The 16,959-nt window shown below is 38.7% G+C and overlaps 1 pseudogene; it reads left to right on the forward strand.

The window, feature by feature from the left end:
* Window positions 1-20: 20 nt before the first annotated feature.
* The window catches only part of LOC118857659, a 72,225-nt pseudogene continuing 55,286 nt past the window's right edge, over window positions 21-16,959 (forward strand).

Below are 16,959 nucleotides of genomic sequence, written 5' to 3' on the forward strand. Positions count from 1 at the left end.
TATACGGCTTTGCGTATAGAATGGCTGAGACCGAGCTGATCGAAAGTTCGCCTTCGGGTTCCCCCGCCTTCCCTATTCAGATCCCAGGCGTTACCGTCCTAAAGCTAAATTTTTGCCTTTTGCCTGTAGGCTGTCCTGAGGTGCAAAAGGGCTTGCAGAGCCTTTAAAATCCAACTAGCCAATCAACTAAACACAACCTAGACCGCCACTGAGAAAAATAAATTAACCAAGGTCCTCTCCTAGATCTCATCAATGATCAGACCTTAGATTCTTCCCTTTGAAAATCCCATTCTTCCCAGCGTAACAGACAACCTCAGGTGTTCCCTTGACCCACTTAGTCCCCATCCACAACCCCAACCTAAACTAGAAGGTAGAAGGGAAGAGGAACCAGGGAAAACCGGAGAGGGAAGAAGACTCCGAGGCCAAACAATCTGAAAAAGCCTCGGCTGGGGAAGGGGTGTGGAGGAAATACGAACTGGGAAAGAGGAGGGCTTGTCCCAGCAGGGAAGAAGCCCGTGGGCTGATTCTAGTCCAGTAGAGAGAGGATCGACCGCCTTAGGGTGAAGCGGTCTTTAAAAACAAACAAAAACAAATCAAAACCAAGCCCCCCTCCAAAAAAAAAAAAACCCAACAAAAAAACAAAAAGAAAAAACCTTACCACACCGCCCTCCTCTCTTTTGTGTCAAGCTCTTGGTGGAGCCTGCTCTAACCGTGTGAACAGAAATCTGACCCTTTTCATCCTGACTTTTGAAATGTAACCTGCCCAGAGGACAGAGTCTGGGCGGGTGGGGGGTGGGGAGGGTGGGGGGATGGAGGAGGCTCAGGAGGAAAATGGAGGGGGGGGAAGGGGCCGGGGGAGAGAGAGGAAGCACAAAGGACCCTAGAGCGGCAGGGACTAGGGCACTCGAGTTGGGTACGTGTTCAGAAGTCAAGTACCCAGCCTTTACTCTTGTATGGCCTGTAGTTCTGTTCAGTAACTAAGCTTTGAGGTGTCCATCTAATTGCGTGGGGATAGAGATGCTCAGAAACTTTGGGCGGCCTCGAGCCTTCACTCCTTCTGCGCTCTCCTCCACTTTCTCAAGTGGGTGCGGCTGCTCTTAGGCTAACCTAGGCTACCTGAGCTGTGCTCCTTTCCCTTCCCTCCCACCTAGATCCAGCCAGATTATCCACTCCCCACCCCACCCCCACTCCCCGAGTAGCCTCTCCCTCCTCTTCCCCATCCCTAGGAACAGTGTCGGGGAAATACTGCCACGAGGCTCCAGGCGGCCAAGTGAAATGCGCCCGCTACCCAGGGAGTGTCAGTGCTCGGTGATCCGCGAACTAGACACGTCTGATCTTTGATGCCTTAGGCTGCGGCGGCGGCGGCTCTAGTGGGGACTAGGCTGATCCTGGCGGCGCCTGCCTCGGAGGATCGGGAAGGATCTCATGTGTTCCCATTGTAAATACCTGGTCTGCCTGGTTGCCCACGCGTCTGACCTGTTGAAAACCAGAAGACTGCTCCACCTTTTCTAAAAACACAAACACACACAATCCCCCGAACTAATATCAATTGGGTAAGACAGGAAGGTGCAATCTGGAGTTGGTGTTCACCTTAAGTACCCAGCACCGACTCATTTCTAAAATGACCAAAGCGGGGTGGAGGCGAGAATCACTTTAAATAAAAATTAACTGTCAAGCAAAAGTCTCCACTACGAGCCAGTCTAGATGTAGTACATGCAAACACCAGGACAATTCGCTTGCAGGAAAACAGCGACTATTAAAAACCTGCCCCAGGGTTACCCTACAAGTCTTCAGCATTATAAAGAAAACCCCAACTCAGAAACAAGGGAAGTCCGAAAACGTCAAAGGATTTCCACCTTTAAGTTTATTCTTAGGGGAAAACGTCAGTTTATTAGAAGAAGAAAGAAGCTCCGGATGTTTTGAGCAATGTCCGAAGAAGGGGATATTTAAATGCAAAATGCCTAATCTCGGTCATGCGCCTCAATATTTCTCAATTAGGTCAGGCATTTCTCTGCACAAGGGTCAGTAAGTTAAGAGTAGGAGAAGGCAAACTCTCACCTAACGTGTCCTAGTGTTTTTAGAGGCAGCTTGCAGGCTGCCTTTTCATGGGAATGTTGTGATTGTGTGAAGAGGGAATGGAGGCGGGGAGGCGGGGGACAACTGCGGAATTTCAAACCCCATTGCCCCGCTGGGACATCTTTTTCAGCTAAAGTCTGCAGAAGGTTTGCTGCAGAGCAGAAGAGATTTCGCTGCATGGAAAGGCAAGCTTCAGTTCTAAGGAGCTGGGTTGTTTTTGTTGTTTGGTTTTTCTTTGGTTTGGTTTTTGTTTAAAGTATATTCCCTACTATGAGTCTGTCTTAAATACTTAGCTTAAAAAGGTGCAAGGCCTTGCATGTAAAGAAAATTGTGGTAGGAAGGCAAATGCAGGGACGTCGTCTTGAACTGAACAGAGAAGGAGATTAGATGTGGCTAGAGCTGATTTAGACCCCCGAAATTCTGGACCTTTATCCTCCTAATAATTGATTTCATATACAATAATTTGAAACAAATGTCTTAAAAGCCGGTCCAGACTGGTTATGTCCCCATAATTACATCCCTGAGGGTATATATGTGTCTCTGTGTGTATATTTGTCTGTGTATATGTGTGTGTGTATACATATATATATATATATGAATGAAGATGGGAGGAAGTGTTCTTCCTCCTAATATATGTTGTTAATTTTCAGTTATCACCTGTATTGATGGTGGTTTTCAGGTATTGGTTTTAGCTTCATTTTAATTATAGAATTTAGAGGAAACTTCTATGCTTTGTTTGAACACACATTTTCCCTAAAATGATTTATTTACTATATTAAAATGTTTTCAGGACATTTGGAATGGTTATGAGATTTAAACTCCCCTTTTCTTCGACTACTTCTGTCATTTATATGCTTCATTTTCCTAGGATACTTTGTCACAGTTCATTATTTGCTGCTCCTCTCAATCTTTTAAGATCTTATTTACAGTTATTTCCAAAGCCTGCTACTCTAGTGTTTGGATTGGCTTAGAGAGTCACCAAGGCAAAACACCACTTTAAAAGAATGTATTTACATAGCTTCTCAGTTAAACAGAGCAGCCCCTTCATTTAAAAGACGTTTGTGTCTTTCCTGGAAGCCTAGATGGATGTAGATCTGATTGACAGGTCCAAAATTCAATTCATCCTGAATATCATCACTATTTAAATAGTTTCATGGTCCTAAATAAGAACAAGCTGGTAGCCCGTAAAAGTGTTGGGTTTATTTGCATATGCTTGGTGCAGGTGACAAGCATGTGCACGTGTGTATCTGTGTGCCGCCTTGTTCTACTGCCTGCCTGACTAGCTGGGTTATTGTGAGCTGGCAGCTCCTTGAAATTTATAAGAATGCTTCACCCTGGGAGCACAGTGCTAAGGGCACGATCCTTGTAAATTTCAATACCTTTACTCACAAGCATTTTGGAGTCAGGCTCAGCAGAGACGGTCAGAGTGTGACACACTTTTGCTAGCCAGAAAAACCAGAATGGAGACCAGCTGCAGGGATCATTTTAGGCCCACCAACCTTGATGTCATTCCTTGAAGGGGACTGCTTCAAGAATTAACAATCACTCCTGTCTTGTTAACCACAGAATGTATATTCTATTTCTTGCCTTATGTGTACACTAATATGTGTGACTTATTTTCTGTGTGCTTGGTCTCAATGTGAGAGAAATCTAAGATACTAAACACCTTTTCCTGGAAGTTAGAAATTTAAAGTTAATCTTCTCATGTCAATGAGCAATGTACTCAAAAGCTTTTATTATATAAGATACTATTTGTGTCTAGTATATGCCTATGGATGAATTCTGGTTTAGGGTGGGAACATCTGGTAAATAGGAAATGGAATAAGATAACTGATTAGTTTCCCACGATTACCAAACAGCAATCAGAAAGTTATAACAATCACTAAGAACTAAGTTGGGATTTATTTGAAATATGAAGATGGTGGTGATATTATATGTAGGCATTTTAAGGAAACTCTTAAAAATTCACATTTTTCTGTCTTTGATTTGAGGAGACTCCTCCCTACCCCCAACCCCACCCCCCTAGGAATATATTTTCATCCAAAATTATAATGCTCTTCTTTGCAGGAATTTGTAGTTTTGTTTAATTATTTACTTGAGTAACTTGCCAAAATATGCCCCTTGCTTAAAAATACCATCAGGTAGATCCACAAGATTATTAAAATATTTAAATAGAAGTCAATAGTAATTATAATATGAGAAACACTCCCCCCCCCATGCCAAATAAACATGATCTCATTGCCTCTGAGCAATCCAGCTAAAAAAGGCACTGTGCATGGCTTGTGCTCTCTGGATGATTTAAATGGAATACCATAGGACCAGGACAGGTATGGAGTTCCAAAGACATGGGCTCTCCAAAGGAAGCAGTCTGTTTTCAGTTTCAAGGATGGGTTAGCAGTGATGGGCATACTTGCTTGTCTTTTACTTGCTGATCTTTGCCTAAGATTAAAGAAAATGTTCATCTGTAGATTTTTAAAATACCAAGTACTGTAAAAATTCTACAGAATAACAACTTTCACTAGAAGAAATTCTATATTCTGTGAATTATTTTATTAAAGCAGTTAGACATGGGTATATTTCTCTCCTTATCTCTTGTTTTTCAATTACCTTCCTTGGAGCACTAATTGAAATAAAGGGCTAAATTCAGATTTGCTATGAAAAAAAAATTCAGGCTATTCACCGATCCTCATGTTTCTCAAGCTTTTGAAAGCAGTTACTTTGAGTTTTAGATCTAAACAAATCAGGCATCTACATTGCCCGATTTGATCTAGGTGGTAAGGATATGACTAGGCAGGATTGACTAAAGCCCAGCACCTACTGTTGTTTAACAGTCCTTTAAAAGATGGATTTATGTTTACCGTGGGAATTTGGTTGAATTTGGATAAACTTTGGATTCTTATACCAATCTCTAATCCCTATGAAAGTAAGTGAATGTATTTTACAAAGATTTGGAGACAGATTTTGGGCTAATATTTTAAATTTATACAGTCTATTCTATCTCTAATAACCTAAGTATGTTTTTAGAAGATGTTGGCAAATGCCTCTCTTGATCTTGTTACGTAGGTGCTTTAGGAGCACATGGTAATGCTACAATGCAGCTTATAAGAACAGTTCTTAGAATGAACTCATCATTATACTATATATTTCTCCAACAACCCATAATCCCAAGAGTTCTAAAGCATACAGGAAGCTCATAACAGAATTTGTATTTACAAAGATTGCTATTAGGGCTCCAATGAAACAGTAGTTTCACCTTTGTATCTTCAAACTATTAATAAGGTCTGAAAATAAAAGGTCAAAGATTGTAAATATGCATCTAAAAAGAATGAAATACTTATTGAACTGATAGATTTTCAGAAGTATGGGTGTTTGGTAACATGAAAAGTTGTGCCACTAAGGTGATCATATTAGCATGGAACAGTGGAAAGAACGTGGCTCAGAATTAAGAGCACGTGTGTTCAAACCCCAATTCTGTTGCTTACTACTGTGTGATCTTGGGCAACTCAGCCTCTTTGGGTACCGCTTCTAATCTGGCTGCACTGTTCTGGGACTTCTCTGACTGACTTCTCCATCATGCCTCCTCCCCCAACACGATTTTCAGCTTCCTTTTGTGTGTTGTCTTCCTTCATTAGATTATAAACTTCTCCAGGGCAGGGACTGTCTTTCTTTTGTCTGTTTGTATCCCAGGGCTTAGCACAGTGCTTGATACATAGTAAATGAGGCTTAATAAAATGTTGATTGGTTCATCAAAGCAGTTCTTCTAAGAGTCTACTAGGCAACAATTTGTTACTTTACTTATAGATTAAAGGATTTGAAGCAGGGAAGTGACTATAAGTAAACATCACCTATACCCACGTTTCCCCTCATTTTATGGATATAAAGTATCTATATAGGAAAATGAGTTTTAAGGTAGGTGTGACTTGCTCAAGGTCAGAAGTATGACATTCACCTAAATACAAAGCAGGGACTTAAACTCAGGTCCTCTGATTCCATGCCTAGACTTTCCTTTATATCTGAGGTTCTCAAAGTGTGGTCTGGCTTGCCCCAGGGGTCCCTGAGACTTTTTTTTTTTTTTTAAAGCTAGAAGGCCCAGTGGATAGAGAGCTGGGCCTGGAGTCAAATCTGGCCTCAGATACTTACTGGCTGTGTGACCTTGGGCAAGTCATTTAACCCTGTTTCCTCTTGTGTAAAATGAGCTGGAGAAGGAAATGGCAAAGTACTCTAGTATCTTTGCCAAGAAAACCCCAAATGGGGTCATGAAGAGTCAGACATGACTGAAAAATAAAATGAGAGGTTGAAACTATTTTCATAATAAGACTAAGATATTTTAAGTTCCAATATGGCAAACATTGTTCAATATATTTTACATAAACAAAAGCTCTTTGCAGAGTCCTCAATTTTTAAGAGTATGTAAAGATGTCCTGAAACCAAAACATTTGAGAAATTCTGCTCTATACTCAGCTAATTCCAGTGACTAAATGCAACTAAAAGTGGCAAAATGACATTCTTTCTAAAATAATAATTTATCTAAACTCTTCATAAGTTTAGCTAGGTCTTCCCCTAATTCTTCTGAAGTAGGGAGGTTTTACTGATGATTGTATCCCATCAAATCAGGTTTTCAACCTGCATATTTAGAACTAGTGACCATCTCTTTTTCGTATGGTATTAAAACACACTGGGAAGGGAAAAAAAATCTATGTGACTCAAAATTCCTAAGACCCAGGGTCTTAGGAATCTAGTCACTAATCCTAAATTTTTGTTTTTGTTTTTTTTTTTCAGCTACAGAAGGCTGTTCAAATGAATATATACAGGGTTTCAGTGTGTACATAGAAGTAGAAGTTTTGGCTTATGTTGTGAGTACAAGCCATTGGGTGATTGAAAAAGCCTCATCTTAAAGAAATGTTGAATGGAGATTCAGTTTAGCCCTCAGGAATCTCCTTTCTTTTAGGTTCCTGAAGTTTAGTTTAGCGTGACCCATGTTTATATACAAGCACACATTTGTATTTCTTCTCTGGGGTACTCAAAGCTATGTCAGGACTTGCAGACTAATATTTACAGAATTGTTTAAAAATATGCCATGTCAGAAATTCAAATTAGAACAAAGTTACTCTCTCTGCTTAAAAGAACTTTTTAGAGTGAGATTTTCGGCCTCATTGACTTCAAAGAAATACATAGTACAGTAACACTTGTCAGTTATCTCAGTACTTATCCAGATTATGTGCTCTCAATGGAAGATCAAGTTATGATTTTTCTACCACTGTGTTTCCCTCTGAAAGACTGAAGCAGATTTGAGTTAATTTTCCCCAGGGTCCCATTAAATGAAGGTTCAACACTAGTGTAACTTGGAACTTAACTATTTTAAAGATATTAATCCATTGACATCAACATAAGTACCTACTATGTGCCAGGCACTATGCTGGGTTCTAGGGATACAAAGCCAGAGAATAAAATAATATCAGCCCACAAGGATCTAGGTCAGGGGTGGGCTACATGTGGGCTTCTAGGTCCTCAAGTGCAGCCTCTTGACTGAATCCAAAGTGATTTGTTCTATGAAGTTTGGATTCAGTCAAACAGCTGCACTTGAGGACCTAGAGGACCACATGTGGCCTTGAGGCCACAGGTTCCCTACCCTTGATCTAGATATATGCAAAATGACATCAGGTCATGATTGCAATAAAAAAAAAGCATGAATGAAAATATAATGAAAATCAATAAGCAGCAGTGGTAGTTAGAAACACTATCCTAAATACAGTGGCCTTCATCTTGCCACTTCATTATAGGTTAGTATAAAGTCAGGTCTTTGTTATGCACTGATTTATTTAATAAGGGGCATCTAGGTGACCCAGTGGATAGAGTACCAGGCCTGGAGTCAGGAAGTCTCATCATGCAAATGAGTCTTCCTGGGTTCAAATCTGGCTTCAGACACTTATTAGCCGTGTGACCCTGGGCAAGTCATTTAATCCTGTTTGCCTCAGTCTCCTCATTTGTAAAATGATCGGGAGAAGGAAATGGCAAACGACCCCAGTATCTTTGCCAAGAAAAGCCCAAATGGGTTCATGAAGAATCGAACATGACTGAAATGAACAAAATTTAGTAAGAGTGATGGTGGTGGTAGGATTGGAGAGGGATTCTGCTGAAGCATGGCCAAAGAGGAATCCCAGAGGTGACATTTCTCCATAGGAAATATTCTCTCAAGACTACCTTGATCAAGAAATCAATCAGTCAGTCAGCAAGAATTTATCTAGAATCTATTATATACTTGGAGCTATGCTAGGCCCCCTGGAGAATGCAGAGTTTGCAACATGGTGGTTGTGTTCCAGAAGCTTACAGTAGCCCAGTGAGGCAATTGAGACTAACATTAATGAAACTAATGTGAAATGTTACAGGTCAGTAATGATAGTTCATATTTCCGTAGTGCTTTAAGGTTCCTCATAACAGCTCTGTAAGGTGGTTGGTGAATTGCAGTCTCCATTTTATAGATGAGGAAAGCAAGATTTTGAAAACTGAAGGGAGGCTAAGGTCACATACTAAATGCTGGAGCCAACATTCAAGTCTAAGTCTTATTCCAAAAAGAGCGCACTTTCATTACTCTACACTATCTCTTGGTAAGGAAGCCCCCAACTTATGAACAGTAGGCACTTTAGAAGTTCATTTGTAAGTTGGTCACTTGAAATTCAGTACCCATTTCCATCTTCATCAGTCCTCCTCCCCCCCAAAAAACAAAAACCAACCATCCTACAATATTATATGTCATATTTCTAAGCTAGCTCGTAAATGTCCATTTAAATCATAATCTAATCCAATACCCATTCATTGAGCACCTGCTATGTGCTGGGTACTTTGCTAGGTGCTGTCATGTACCTGAATTACAGAGTTGATCTTAGTCTGACTCCTGGGGGCAGGACTCCATACAGTGTATGGGAAAGGAGGAAGAAAAGGAAGTAGAGAATTTCTTTTCTCTTTCTTGGGCTGACTCTAGACAATATTTTCTAAATAGGTGGCTCATACTGTACTTCTTGCTTTTTCAGCACTTTTCCCCGGGCATCCTCTCAGGGGCCTCATATTGCCTGAAGTCCCTTATTACAGCACTGGACTTAAGAAGGTCTTTGTTGTTGTTCAGATGTTTTCAGTCTTGTTCAACTCTTCATGACCCCGTTTGGGGTTTCTTGGCAAAAGATACTGGAGTGGTTTGCTGTTTCCTTCTGCAGCTCATTTTACAGATGAGGAAACTGAGGCAAACAGGGTGAAGTGATTTGTCTAGGGTCACACAGCTAATAAGTGTCTTAGGCTATGTTTGAACTCAGGTCTTCTTGACTTCAGGCCCAGCACTTTATCCACTGCATCACCTATCTGCCCTTAATTAGGTTTTCCATACTCTCAAAATGCTTCATGCTCCAAAATGACTCCCCCCTCCCTTCTCTTAGCTTATCAAAACTCTATTTCTCTCAGTGCCCAGGACCTCACTCACATGTTAGAAGGAAAGCAATTGGATTGAAATAATTCAGACAGTGCTTAGAGCAGCAGCTCCATAAGACTTCCAAGGGTATTTTTATTTTTAAAAGGCAATGTTTTTTAAGCTCATATGATTCTCTGTTAGATCTGCAGACATGTAAGAAATGAAATGAAAGCTTTCAGGTAAGTTGGGAAGATATTTTTGAACCTGTAGATAGAGGTGCAAAAGGATTAGAATCTTTGCCCCAAATTCATCTTTAATAAACCTACAGTTTCTTTTTTTTGTCATAACTCCTGCTTTTGTAAAGATATTTAAAATTTTTTTTTTGTTTTTCAACCATCAAAAAACTTATTTTCTCTTGCTCCCATCTCTTCCTGCCCCCCACCAAGAAAAAAAAGGAAAGAAAATCTTTGTAACTAACACATACAGTTAAGCGAAACAGTCATCCACTGCTCATGTTCAAAACGTCTTGTGTCTCATTCTGGGCTTGAGTCTGTAACAACTTTGTCAGGAAGTAGAGTAGCTTGACTTATCATTGGGATTGTGGCTGGTCACTGCAATGAACAGAATTCTTAAGTCTTTCAAAGTTTGTCTTTACAATGTTGTTACTGTTGTAGAAATTGTCCTCCTAGTTCTTTTTTTACCTCACTCTGTATTGCTCATACAAGTCTTCCCAGGTTTCTCTGAAACTTTCCCTTTCACCATTTCTTATGGCGCAACAGGATTCCATTACTTTCATAGACCATAATTTGCTCAGCCATTTCTTAGTTGATGAGTACCTTGCAAGTTTCCTGTTGTTTTTCCCAACCAAAAGAGCTGCTATAAATATTTTTAACATATTGATCTTTTCTATTTTCTTTGGTCTCTTTGAGGGCATAAACCTAGGATGGGTATTTTTGGATCAATGAAGACATATAGTTTAGTAACTTTTGGGACATAATTCCAAATTGCTTTCCAGAATGGCAGGACCAATTCATAGCTTCACCCACAGTGCATTAATGAACCTGTTTTCCTGAAGTTTCTCCAACATTTGTCATTTTCATTTTGGGGGAGAGTCAACTTTGTTCATCCAATAAGCATGAAATGGAACCTAAGACTTGCTTTAATTTGCATTTCTCTAAGTATTAGTCATTTGGAACACTTAAAAAAAATCTGGCTATTAGTAGCTTACTTACAGATACTTCTGATTTTATTTGTCTCTCACAGTGGTATCAGAGCAATGGGGTACAGTCGTATGCATGTGCCAACTGTAACTAGAGTTTGAATATCAAGGACTGTCTATATATAGTGATAAATGAGACTTGCTTAGGCTATAGGATCAGAGCAGTGGGTTGATGAATAAAGATTGACATAGTTAGGACAGGCATCAAAACTAACCTGAGAAATCTTGAAAAGATAGATAAACTCTGAGAGAGACCTATTATGTTCAAAACAATGTATGGAGTACAAATTTCTGGCTTAGAATGTAAGTTATTAGTGGTCAGGAAAGGTAACTAGGTGAATGCTATTTATTCCAACATAGCTGGTGCTGATAAGTATTAGTATCCCATAATGACAATTATGATTTGGTTACTGTAGAGAATTATGAGCCCTAAGTTTAGACACCACCATGAGCTTGGTGACTCACCTTGGGCAACCTACTGCTGTTCTCATTTTACCTTCAAAGTCTCAGTTTTCCCATCTGTTGTCTTTTTTTTTTTTTTTGGAGGGGGAAGGCAGGGCAATTGGGGTTAAATGACTTGCCCAAGGTCACACAGCTAGTAAGTGTGTCAAGTGTCTGAGGCCGCATTTGAACTCAGGTCCTCCTGACTCCAGGGCCAGTGCTCTACTCACTGCACCACCTAGCTGCCCCCCATCTGTTGTCTTTATATGTCATTGAGTTGTTAGAGGTTATAATGTATGGTACCTTGGGCTTTTCCAAAGCTGTTTGAATGGATTAAGCATTATCTTTAATAAATGATATTAAGGATATGTACTATAGAGCAAGTCCCGTGTTCACAAAAGGACAATGAATGTGTTGACACAATTGATGTTAGCCAGGGACACATTCTTGCCTAAGCCCCGTAGCTGTGTTTTGCCACCTGTAGTTCTGCTGAATAAAAGTGGGCCCATCCATCAGCTCTGATGATTTTCCTTGTGGAAACGGCCTTGATAAGGAGAAGGGATCTCGATCTTAGTATCAACAGTCCTTTGCTCTTCAAAGGCATCTTTCAGACAAGGATTGAAGCGCCCCTCACAAACATTAATTAAATAAATCTTAGGCCCTATCACTTTGTGGGAGGTGAAGGGTTTTGATAAAAATGATAATCTGAGCAAAAAAGGGTTTTGTGTGTGTGGCAGCATAAAAAATGTGGAAAGTGGGAAGTGTTCATTCCTTATTATATTCAGGGGGCTTAGTAAATATTCATTTTGGATACAAAGTCAGCTGAGTTTACCCTCATTCTTGGCAAGACATGTAATTCCTGTGCCTATTTTTACTGAAGTACAAATACAGATGCTCATGCTAGACACCAACTTATGAATATAAATTTGTGAATGCTTTGAGTTACATGGATTCAGATATGAATCCAAGACAGTCCTTTCCAAACCCAAATCCAATTCCGCTGGGCATTCATTTCTTTAGCTCTTTGAGATATCACATATTTATTTAGCTTATTTATCAGATATTAAGCATCTATTATATACAGAGTGTACTGTGTTAGTCACTTCTGGGTAGGAAACTTACTCTGAAGGAATTGTATTAATGTGTTCAGGCTATTAGAGTGGCATTTAGCTCATGTCGGGAGTAAGAAAGGCATATCTTAGAGCACTAATTTTGGTCCTTCTTTGGTTATCCATATGATTTTAGGCAAGTAAATGCAAAGATGTGTAGTGTTCCCAACGCCTAAATTATTCCCCTTACCTGACCTTGTCATATTTTTGACTGACTTCTCTTTTTGACCAAGCTTTAAATCATTTTCCTATACTAGAATTTTTGCCAGTTTGGCTCCTTGCTTTTCTCTAAAGTACATTCATATGTTTTTGCAGCAGTCTAGGATGGAGGGATTTTCAGATATAAATCTTTTCTTACAGATTTGCTTCACCCTAAAACTGCAAGAAATTTTGTCAGAGTTAACAGAATGTGCCCCATCTCAAGACACTTGTCATTTACCATATGAGCGCCCACAGAATTCTCCGTAATTCACTAAACCACTAAAGGTCTCATTTTTTTGTTCTTAAAGGGCCAAACAGGTTCACTGTTCCTCTGTTCTTTTAGATAGAGTTATAAATCTCCCCTTCTAGTTTTTGCATTTCTTGAAAACAGGCCAAAACTGTTGTTCAGGCTAACTAGATGACAATCCATGCATTCTGTATTTATGATATACTGTGGCTGCTCAGAAAATAACAGGTGGAGGTTTATGAGTGGTTAAAGTTCATTCACCTTTTAATTTTAATGACGCTTTCAGGGGTTTTTGGTTTTTGCCTGGGACAATATATCTACCTTTCATTTGACCAGTGCTTATCACTATAGTCCCTGGGTACTTTGTGTGTTCGAAGAAACACTGTTAATAATGGAGGGTCAGATGCGTAATCTTGTTGACCAAAACTTGGTCCACTTAACCAACAGTAAGATATGGGGTGTTTTCCATGCTATTGAGTCTTGTTTTGGTTTACCTTTTGCCACAGTGTTTATAATTATCCATTAAAAAATTTCCTCAAATCAAATTTTCCAGGGTCAGTCAGTCATCCCAAAGTGAGAGCAACATTTGGAATTCTTCCACTCCATCTCATGACTGAGCCGTATCCCAAGAGGGATAAAAGGGAGTTTTGTTCTGTTTTTATAGCCAGTCATTTCTTTTCTAAGGAAAATTTTTAATTGTTTGAATTATGCTTAGAACTAAATACAGGGAAGTAGCAAGTTGGCATTTTGATTAAAAAAACCTACAAAACAACAAAGAAACCCCTACAAAAATCAAATACCAAGCAGGTAAGATCAGATTAAAGGTGTAATATTTTTAATGTTGCAAATAACTTAAATCTCTGCTTTTTTTGGATCTTTTATATTATTTCATCAGTCAGAGAGGATTTCTCTTCATATTTATTTTATAAAGACCAGCCTTTCATTACTTGGTCATGATGATTCCTTCTTTTATCCATAGCCTATTCCTGTTCCTGAAAGATAGTACATAACCTAATGTTGTTAGGTCATAGATCAAAGGCGGCCTTATGAAGTGAATAGAGCACTGGGCACAGAGTGTGGAAGACTTAAGCTTGAATCCTGCCTCAAACATTTACTAGATCTGTGGTCCTAGACAAATAACTGAATTAAGTTTTCTGAGTCTCAGTTTCTTCCTCTGTAAAATGAGGATAAAATTAGCACCAAATTCACAGGGATGTTGTGAAGATCAAATGAGAAAGTCTATAAAGTACTGGGCAAACCTCAGTGTGTTTTATAAATGTCAATCATTATTATTAAGACTTAAAAAAAGACTAGATGAGATTCCCTTTGTAACTCACCAAATATAGTAAAACTTTGATTAATTGAAATAGATTATAGAATATCAAAGTTGGAACAGAATTTAGAGACCACTTAGTACTTATACCTGAACAAGAGTATCTTCTGCAGTAGTCTCAACTAGTGGCTATAAGGACTTTATTTGAAAATCTATAATGTATAAAATATTTCTGCAGAAAAAAATGGAAGAAGATCATCTCCTAAGATATGTATGTCTGGTAGGAGATTGAGGTATTCTTTATATCCTAATGAAGATCAAGTTACTGTATAGCACACTAAGCAGAACAGCCTCATACCCCTATTCTAGTGTCCATTTTAACACTCATTTCTGGTTTCACAAGGATCATCAGGTCTTATTAAGGTTGACAGGCTTTGAGTATAGTCCTACCTAGCTATGAACTCTGTGTTTGTAGTCTATGGAGCAGCCTAGCTAAAATCAGAGAGGTTCAAACTGGCTAATAATGTGTGGATAGGATGCAACCTGCATCAGCCGAATCACAGTTGGAAAGGAGCTCATAGGTTATTCAGTCCAATCAGTATCTGAAAAAGAATTTTCTTTACACTATGTCCAACAAGTGACCATCCAGCCTTTGCTTGAAGATCTCCAATGAAATGAAACCCACAATGTCTCAAGGCATCACCTTCCACTATAGGATGGTTTTAATTATTGGGAAATTCTTTCTGACCTCCAGCTTAAATGTACCCCCTCTCAAACTTCTACCCACACAATGTTCTTACTGTTGTCTCTTGGAGAAAAGTCAAATTGGAGTCCTCATTTAATAGAATTTTTTCTGTACTCTGATTTTTCTACATTTTCTACTTCTACATTTTTAATCTCCTACTAAAGTCCCCCTCCCCCTGCCACATTATGGGATATGACCTTTGTAAGCACAATGTAAGATCTGGCTGATTTTCCTAAGATGGTGAGACTTCAAATTTTGTTCTGGTGAAGGATCAACTGTATGTGTGTTTCTTTTATGAGGATAAACCTAACTACATTTGCAGTATGTCACCAAGCTGGCCTCATGGTGATGGATTTTTAAATCCCGACACTCTTTGTCCATCTATTAAGTCATAGGTGAGTTTCAATCCGAACTGTGCACACATTGATGAAATCACAGATATTTGAAGTATTGGAGTATATTCATGTCATTAGAGTATAATAACAATGATTTAGTACTTCATCAGACCTGTGATCTTCCCCAAGTGGAGACTCCTTCCAGCAATGCATACTGTGGCTTGCCCATGCCTTGTCATTGGTTATGATGCTTGTTCATGTTCTCCATAAATTTTGCATAGAAGATCTACCCAATGTGAATGTTGTTACTACCAAAAAAAGAAGTTGACCAAAAGTACATCAGTAATTACTGACTCATTTGTGCCTACTTCCTCATTTCTACAAAGTCTTTATGCAAGTAACTTACACGTGTATCAAGGATATCTTTTATGAAAATGTGCAAAGGGAACAGGCATTCTTTTGCTGATAATTTTCTCTAGCACATCACGTTTTCATAGTCATTCAGTTGACTGAAGTAGGTGGGGCTTATAAGATCTAAGAGCCTGTGTTATTTAGTTTTTGCTGACTTTTAAGAAATTATGTGAGTCAGTAAAGCAAAATATATTCTTAACAGCAAGATGTCTCCCATGAAATGTTAAGATCATATAGGATTCCTTAAAAGATGCAGCCATAAAAAATTTTTCTTTGGTATTCATCTATCAATATAAAATGAAATTTAAGGGAGATGTATGTTGACTAAAGGTGTTCACCAATAATGTGGAAGCTATCTGGTAGAGTCCAAATAGAAGATGGATTCCCTATCTATGGGGAAGTCTTCCTAATTATAATAATGACCAGGGCATTTATATGTCACCTTGAAGTTTACTAAATGCTTTTTTTCACTACACTTGTGTCAACTAACACAATTATTAATACCCTCATTTTGTAGACATAGAACTTAAAGATTAAAGAGGTTAAGTAATTTATTTTAGTGGATAATTAATTAATTAATTAAGTCGACAATTTAAGTGATCAAATTCCCACTTGATAGCTGGGATTACAACCCAAGTCTTTTCATTTCAAAACCAGAATTCTTTCCATTATATATCAATAGATTAATCATCATTGATATACACAAGTTGAGAACATTAACCATGTAGTGAAATGGACAAAAAGAAGGAGGTAATATGGTGAATGGAAACTGTGTCATATGATCTTATATAAGTTCCTTAACTACTGTCAGTCTCAGTTTCCTTATCTGAAAAATGAAGGCGTTGGACCAGGTGATCACCTAGGTCTAAAATCTCATATATCTGATTTCATTGTTTTCCTGCAATAATAGAAAAAAAGTCAAACCTTACCTATAGCACTTCATATTTTCAAATGCTTTTACATAAATGTACATAAAGCTTGCAAAAAGTCAGCCTAGAGTTTCTATTGGCACTAGTAACCCAGTTAGTTCCTGGTGAACCAGACAGGAAGGTCTCCAACAATGATGTAAGTCATATTTTTTGTCAACTTGATGATTACATAAAGAAGTAAGGAAAGCCACACTAAAAAAAAAAAAAGTTGGTGGAACAAGAATGTAATTCCGGAACTTCTCAGCCCAATCAATATGGAAATCACATAAAACTTTGTGAATGATTTAATGTTTAATACAATAATAGTTCCATGAGTTAATAATTTGCGTTCTACTTTTGATATTAAATGCCATAATCCCCAAAATGGAACCAGTATGCAAAGGACAGTTTAACTTTTGTAACAACGAGACACACACACCCTCAAAACACCAATGAGCAGACAAGATAAAGCTTCTTTAAGAGGGAAAATTCATAAGTTTGAATTGAACTTTGAAATCAACACAGGGAGGTGGTAACCACATTTTAAATAATAAACAACAACAACAAAAATAAGCTCTTTGAGGGCAGGGATGGTTTC

Source organism: Trichosurus vulpecula, chromosome 7 (genome assembly GCF_011100635.1).
Source record: "Trichosurus vulpecula isolate mTriVul1 chromosome 7, mTriVul1.pri, whole genome shotgun sequence".
NCBI classification, from domain to species: domain Eukaryota; kingdom Metazoa; phylum Chordata; class Mammalia; order Diprotodontia; family Phalangeridae; genus Trichosurus; species Trichosurus vulpecula.